Genomic DNA, 6,990 nt, shown 5'->3' with positions numbered 1-6,990 from the left:
GGATGGATGGATGGATGGATGGATGGATGGATGGATGGATGGATGGACGGACGGACAGACGGACAGACGGACGGACGGACGGATGGACGGACAGATGAATGGACGGATGGATAGATGGATGGATAGATGGATGGATGGAACAACAACATGAAGATTTTGGTGTCAGGACAAATGTTCTAACACTAAAAACACTAAAAACCTCATAAACTTTAACCATATATTTAAATAAATTTACAAAAAGCTTTATTTGCTTTGTTGGGACTATAGTTTTTTTTTATTTTCTTATTTTTGTAAAGATCATTTTATTCTCTTTTCAGAACCTGAGCATAACATGAGTAACTGTTCTTTGAAAACAGTCACTTGAAGGGGTTAATCACTTGCTTGGACCATGGATGGCCCAAAAAGGTGATCAAACTTCTGCAAATCACAAAGCTGGCAGTCACTTAAACAGATTCATAGAAGGTTTGGAGGGATTTCTAACTAAAATGATCACCTTGTACAGATGACAGTATACCACTTTATATTCCTTTAAACTGCCCAATTTCCCTATCACATATTAAATAAAGTGTATTTTTGAAATACTTGATAAAATTACTGGTAGACAGGTTTTTTATCAAAGTCAAAGATTCTTTATTTGTCATATGCACCACATGTGGTACATGTGGTGGAACAAAATTGTCCCAGGGTCACAGTTACATTTAACACAAGTATAAATTGGAAAGATAAACAGTAATAAAATCTAAGATATGAACTAAGAAATATGCTAACTAAAAATACACTAAGCACTACAAAAACAATATGCCGCACAGCAGCATGCACATAAGCCTGTGTGAGCAGATGTGTACGAATGAATACAGCAACATAAAATAAATCAGCAGCATGAGATCAGCAGCAATATGATGTGATTTTTTTCACAGTGATTATTCTGGTTAGAGATTCATGAGTCTAACAGCCTCAGGGTAGAAGCTGTTCCTCAGTCTAGTGGTTCTACACTTAATGCTCCTCAACCTCCTTCCTGAGGGGAGCGGGGCAAAAAGTAAATGGACTGTACTTATATAGCGCCTTTCTATCTTATTTCAAGATACTCAAAGCGCTTTACACTACAATCTGTGTCCTCATTTACCCATTAATACAGGCAAAAAAAGTGTATGTGCTGGGTGAGTGGGGTCCTTCATGATGCAGGTGGCCCTCTTCCTGCAGGTGTAGATGTCTGTGATGGTGGGGAGACAGACTCCAACATCTTCTGTGCAGCAATCACCACTCTCTGCAAAGCTTTTCTTTCTGCAGCTGTGCAGCCTCCATGCCACATGATGCTGGAGCACAGGATGCTCTCCACTGCACACCTGTAGAAGAAGGTGAGGACTGAGCTTCCCAGACCAGCTCGTCTCAGCCGCCTGAGGAAGTAGAGTGATGTGCTTTCTTGATCAGGCTGCTGGTAGTGTTGTTGCCCCAGCTGCGGTTATCATTCAGGTGTACACCCAAATACTTGTAGCTGGAGACCACTTCCACCACAGATCCATGAGCGTGTGTGTGTGGGGGGGGAGGGGGGGGTTGATGTGTTTGTTCCGTCTGAAGTCCATGATCATCTTCTCCGTCTTCTTCACATTGATGTGAAGTAGTGTTGCAGTCAAGATCACCTAACCCGAGACCAAGTCAAGACCAAGACCAGAGTGTACCGAGACAAGACCAAGACTTTTGGGGTCAGAGACCAAGACCGAGGGAGGGTGAAACCAAGTCAAGACCAGGACCTCAAGTCTTGGAGCTCAATCTTTTCACAGATTATCTGTCTTATTACCAATATAACCACTTATTAATCCAAAGCTGCTCCTTATTACCACAAGACTGAGGAACAGTTTCTACTCTGAGGCTGTTAGACTCAATCTCATCACTGTGTTTCCATACAAATGGCAAAATTAGTCTATGCATTTAACCCATCCACCACCAGGTGGTGCTGTGGGCAGCTATTGAGGGCACCTGGTGGGGTGGGGGGGGGGGGCATTTTGGGGATGGGGTGTGCTGCCCAGAGACACCACGCGGTATGCAGTGACTGGGGATCGAACCTGGAATTTCCGGTCCCAAGCCAGCTGCCCTGCCTCTACACCATCTCAGCCTCATGAATCTAACCAAAATAATCACTGAAAAAAATAAAATAACACGTTGCTGATCTGTTTCATGTTGAAGTTTTCATGTGTGCTCATATGCTCACACAGACTCTAGCTCATGTTCATGCTGCTGCTCGACAATGTTTTATGTATGTGCTATTAGTGCTTAGTGTATTTTTAGTTTAGGTTTTTCTTAGATCTTACAGTTTTTCTTATAGTTTGTTGGATATAACTGAGACCCTGTGTACATAATTTTGCTCCACCACATGTGGTGTGAATGACAAGAATCTGACTCTTCTATGTGATGACAAAGTGACAGTTTTAACAAATATGTAAAAACATCCATCCATCCATTATCTTTACCCGCTTATTTCATTTTGGGTCGGGGGGGGGGGGGGGGGGCAGTGCCTATGTCCAGCAATCACTTTGCGAGGTACACCCTGGACTGGTCACAAGTCCATCCCAGGGACAAACATCCATTCACTCTTAAATCACACCTAGGGACAATTTAGAGTTACCAGCCTAACATGCATGTTTTTTGGTCTGTGGGAGGAAACCAGAGTACCTGGAGAAAACCCATGCATGCACGGAGAGAACATGTAAACTCCACCCAGAAAAGGCCCCTAGACCGGAGTTTGAACCAAGGACCTGCTCGCTGAGAGGCAGCAGCTCTACCAGTTGCGCCACCGTGCTACCCATGTAAAAACATATGAAACTTATAAAAATACTTTTTTTTTTAAAGTTACATACTGCAGCTTTGTTTGCGTTTGAATGAATGTATCAGCTTTTATAAGTTTTCAAAGCTACATAAAGAAATCAGACAGTGGTTTTTGCACAATAGTTTTTTTATCAGGTTTTTATCAACGTCAACCCCCAAGTGAGCAGACCGATTCAATAAAGACAAAGCCAGAACTACAAAAGGCAAGTGAACTTTATTTACAGGTGATCGTGTCATCGCAGCTGTAAGGGAGAAGAGGAATAGGCGAGTATGGGTTCTGGTGGTCTCTTAGAATGTTTCAATTCTTGAAGATAGAGAAATGACTCCTTACTGTTTGTGTTGCAGGTGGAGGCCGAGAAGAGGTCCTGGGTTTTAGCAGGAGAGCCAGTCCTGAGGTACTTGCCGGTGGAGAGAGGAGCAGGTTGACCCAGTTGAGAATGCTTAATGGTGGTTGTTGAAGGGACACAGTCGATCCACAGGTGGAGTCCAGTGGAGCGATGAGATCCTAGGGAGGATCTGAAGAGGCAGGCCGTGGAAGGTCCTGGAGGAGTCACAGTTGGTGAGAACCAGCTGTAACAAAGGTTAGTCAGCTGTACACAAGTTACCATTTGGTAGATGATGTCCCAGCACTGAAGAGGTGTCTGGCAGGTGCTTAAATACCCCATCAGGCAGCCCTCCTCAGAGCAGCAGCAGGTGGAGTGAGTTGAGGTTAATTGGCTGTGAAAGGAAGAGTGAGTGACAGACAAAAAACCCAAGGATCCCACAGTTTTCATGTCATGTGACCCATTGACACAAAACTTATGTTAGGCCGTTTTCACACCAGATAGTCCGGTAGACTCGGTTCGGGACCAATATTCATGACCTTTTGTTTACATTTGAGCTGGTGCATTTGCATTCACACTGCACTGTGCAGTCGAGTCAACCTGTTGAACCAACCTATTCCCCGGCTTGCCTGTGGGGGCGCTGCACCAAGAACTACTGAAAGAAACAACACAAAAACCTCTGAAGACACGTCTTCTTCTTCTTCTGTAAATAAAAATAAAAACGAAGTGGCATCAAGTTTTAGCAGTTTTAGGAGTTATATTTTGTCATTTTTCAAAAATGGACTTAGCATGAGCAGAAGATGAGACAGAAGACCATGGAGAATATTGTTTTTCCACACAAGGCAGCTGACGGCTCCACATAAGGTCAGAGCAATGCGTGTTTGTTTACCCTGCGGAGCGGGGCCTGGTCTGTTTACATTCACACTGTACTCGAACCGCGCTGGAGTTCGCTTCTACCGGACCGAGACCTAGGTTTTAGCCCGGACCAGAGTTCGCCTTTTTGTTCCGTGACAGAGTTCGATGGCGCGTTCACACCTCCCCAAACGAACCGGACTTTCTAGGAAAACGAGCTAGAGTTCGATTAAAGCGGACTAAGCAGGGCTGGTGTGAATGCACCCTTAAACTATGATACTCTACTAGACCTGATAGATGAAGCACCTGCATTTATTTCTTATTTTAATGCTTTTTTATTATTATTTTACATAATTTATTTGTTTTAAAAAAATCAAGGTTTTCGATCAATAATTAATTAGAAAATGCTTTAAAATGAGAAATAAATAATGGTGTCTTGTGTGTCAGGTCTATTAGAGTAGTCTAACATTAGCTTTGTGTAGGTGCGTCAAATGATGTAAAATATATTCATTTTTATTTCTGAAGAGTGTTTTGTTCAGTAATTTGTTGACGATTGTAGAATGAACATATGCATGAGATATATTCATAAATTAAACGGATTCTTTCATTTTTCTGGACTGTATATAATGTGCATTGAATTTAGAAATGTAACGTGAGACGTTAATTATCTTTGACCCATCCAAATAAATGCGGTCATTTATTAACAGAATCAAAGTTTAACACATCACACATTTACATTAATTGGCAAAATATGGAAAATAACAACATGGCTAGTTTTAGCAAACTGTACAATTTTGATTATCCACACGGCGGTGGATGAGAACTTTACACAGACATTTCTAAAATATCTGGAATGATTTCTACTTGATAGAAGAATTTAAAGATGGAAAGATGAAGTTTAAAGGGAGAAAAAGATGGGTGAGGGGGTTTGTTTATGTCGGCACCAGAAACGACACTCTCCGGGCTCTTCTCAGCTTCTTCCCCAGTACACTTAGGTGATAGAATCAACTCTTTTACCTGGAGATGTCCCCACCGGTACGAAAGTCCATTCAACGCACCCTTTCAGCGTCTCCGTAGGAACAGCTGTGAATCGTCCGAAGTAGTGACGGTATTCCGTCCGACACAAATTCACCTCACGAGCGGACTTCACATGAGTGGAGTCCGTCAGTGTTCCCCCCAGAGGTGGAAGATGTTATAATCCCATAAGACTCGGAAGAGCTCTGTGGTCATGTCAGGATCTTCCTGTTTCTCAGCACGGGAGCTGCAACGACTCCAAACTCGACTGCAAACTCGACTGGAAACTCCACACGACTCTCGACACTCTCTCGACACTGTCCAGACACTCTGAGACTCTCTCCAGACACTCTGAGACTCCGGTTTAAACTAGGAAGTACCGACATTTTAAAGAGCTCTATTTCCGGTTCATCTGGGAGTTTCTGATTGGTCAATATCGACCAGACAGGGGTGTGTTTTGTGACGTAAGAGGTCACTAGAAGTCAGAAAACAGCAAGAATGTTATGGAACAGATTGAAAATGTTTTTCAGACAGACGAGAGAAATGTTTGGACGGGTTGGCGGAAAACAGCTGCCAACAGGTGCCAGCTTCTCTATTTACGTCTGAGAGGATGTAAAAACAAGACAGCTCGTTCTAACAACTGGTCTGCGTTTGAGTCCAACCTTGGACCAACACTGCTCATTCAAAGACAGAAAATCAGAAAATGCATAATTACTCTGTAACAGACCTTAACATGAATTCTAACTTTGCATGAGGATTAAAAATCCTTATTACTGTTTCACAGTTAATTAAAATGATTAGTTCACTGCAGCATCTAAAATGGTTTGGACTAAAACACTTTGATTATCAACATTTGTAAAATAGTAATGATAATAAAAAAGAGAGTGTTCTTTCACTTGAATTTTCAAGAAAGAAAGTCTCAGGATGGGTCAACCTGTATTTCTGGATTCAAATCAATGAAATGACAGTTCCTGTCCCATATGGTGCCTAAGGTCAAGGTTTTGACCTTCAGGCTTAGTTCACTACAGTCCCCCCTTTGGAAATCATCGCCTGTCCATGGGGATGAATTCCAACCTGAACTTACGCCTTCGAATGTCCTTGAGCTTGATGTAATCCAGCAAGGAAAACCAAAGTCAAAAGTAATCCAGCAAGGAAAACAAAAGTCAAAGGTAATTCCACAATGTTCTTGGTAATTCCATTGTGTTGATGATAATTCCATAACGCTGTTGGTAATTCCATTGTAGCAATGCTTTAACCCCTTGGAAACAGAGTCTGTAATCCATTGAGAAAGTCATATAATCCACAACGGTAAATCCACAACGATTGGAAGTGTTGATTGATCAGCATACAGAGGGGTTCCCTTGGATTGAACCGAAGATGCAGCCACTGGATGAAGATTGGAGACCAACGTCAGGATTGCAGGTCTCCTCCAGCGAAGGTCGTCGCTGGGTGGATGTCCAGTCTGTGCCGTTCTGGTTCAATGTGACATGCAATTATGTGGTTTAAGGTGGGCTTATGAAGGGGATTTTACATAAGGCCTTAAACTATATGCACCTGGTGTGTAAGCTATTATGGTTGGGAACAGCTACACCTACCAGTTAAGGGGTGGAACATGCTGAAAAGGGTAACTATAGGGATTTATGCCTATAGAAAAGGGTTCCAAACTATTTTTCCATTTCTAACTTGGTTTAAGTTAGCTTTACATGGCAAAATATAGTTTGGTTCAATTGTCTGTTGTCTTTTAGACGAACGACTTGAGATTGGGTGTTTGGTTTCCCATAAATGTTTTGGAAGTCTATGGCGAGACTCATCAAAAAGAATTAGCTATCCCCCCGAATAGAATTGTTCGAGTAGGTTCGGCTTACGCGTTGTGAGATCAATGTAGATTATGATACTTAAGGTAGCCATAATATACATTGACTCCGCAAAGATTGTGTGGGATTCCTGGTTTCCCTCTGTCTGTTTGTGTCTGTTTGTGTCT

This window comes from Nematolebias whitei, chromosome 12 (assembly GCF_014905685.2).
Source record: "Nematolebias whitei isolate Nwh7 chromosome 12, NemWhi1, whole genome shotgun sequence".
NCBI lineage: Eukaryota > Metazoa > Chordata > Actinopteri > Cyprinodontiformes > Rivulidae > Nematolebias > Nematolebias whitei.
Note: the sequence above shows the minus strand (reverse complement) of the source record.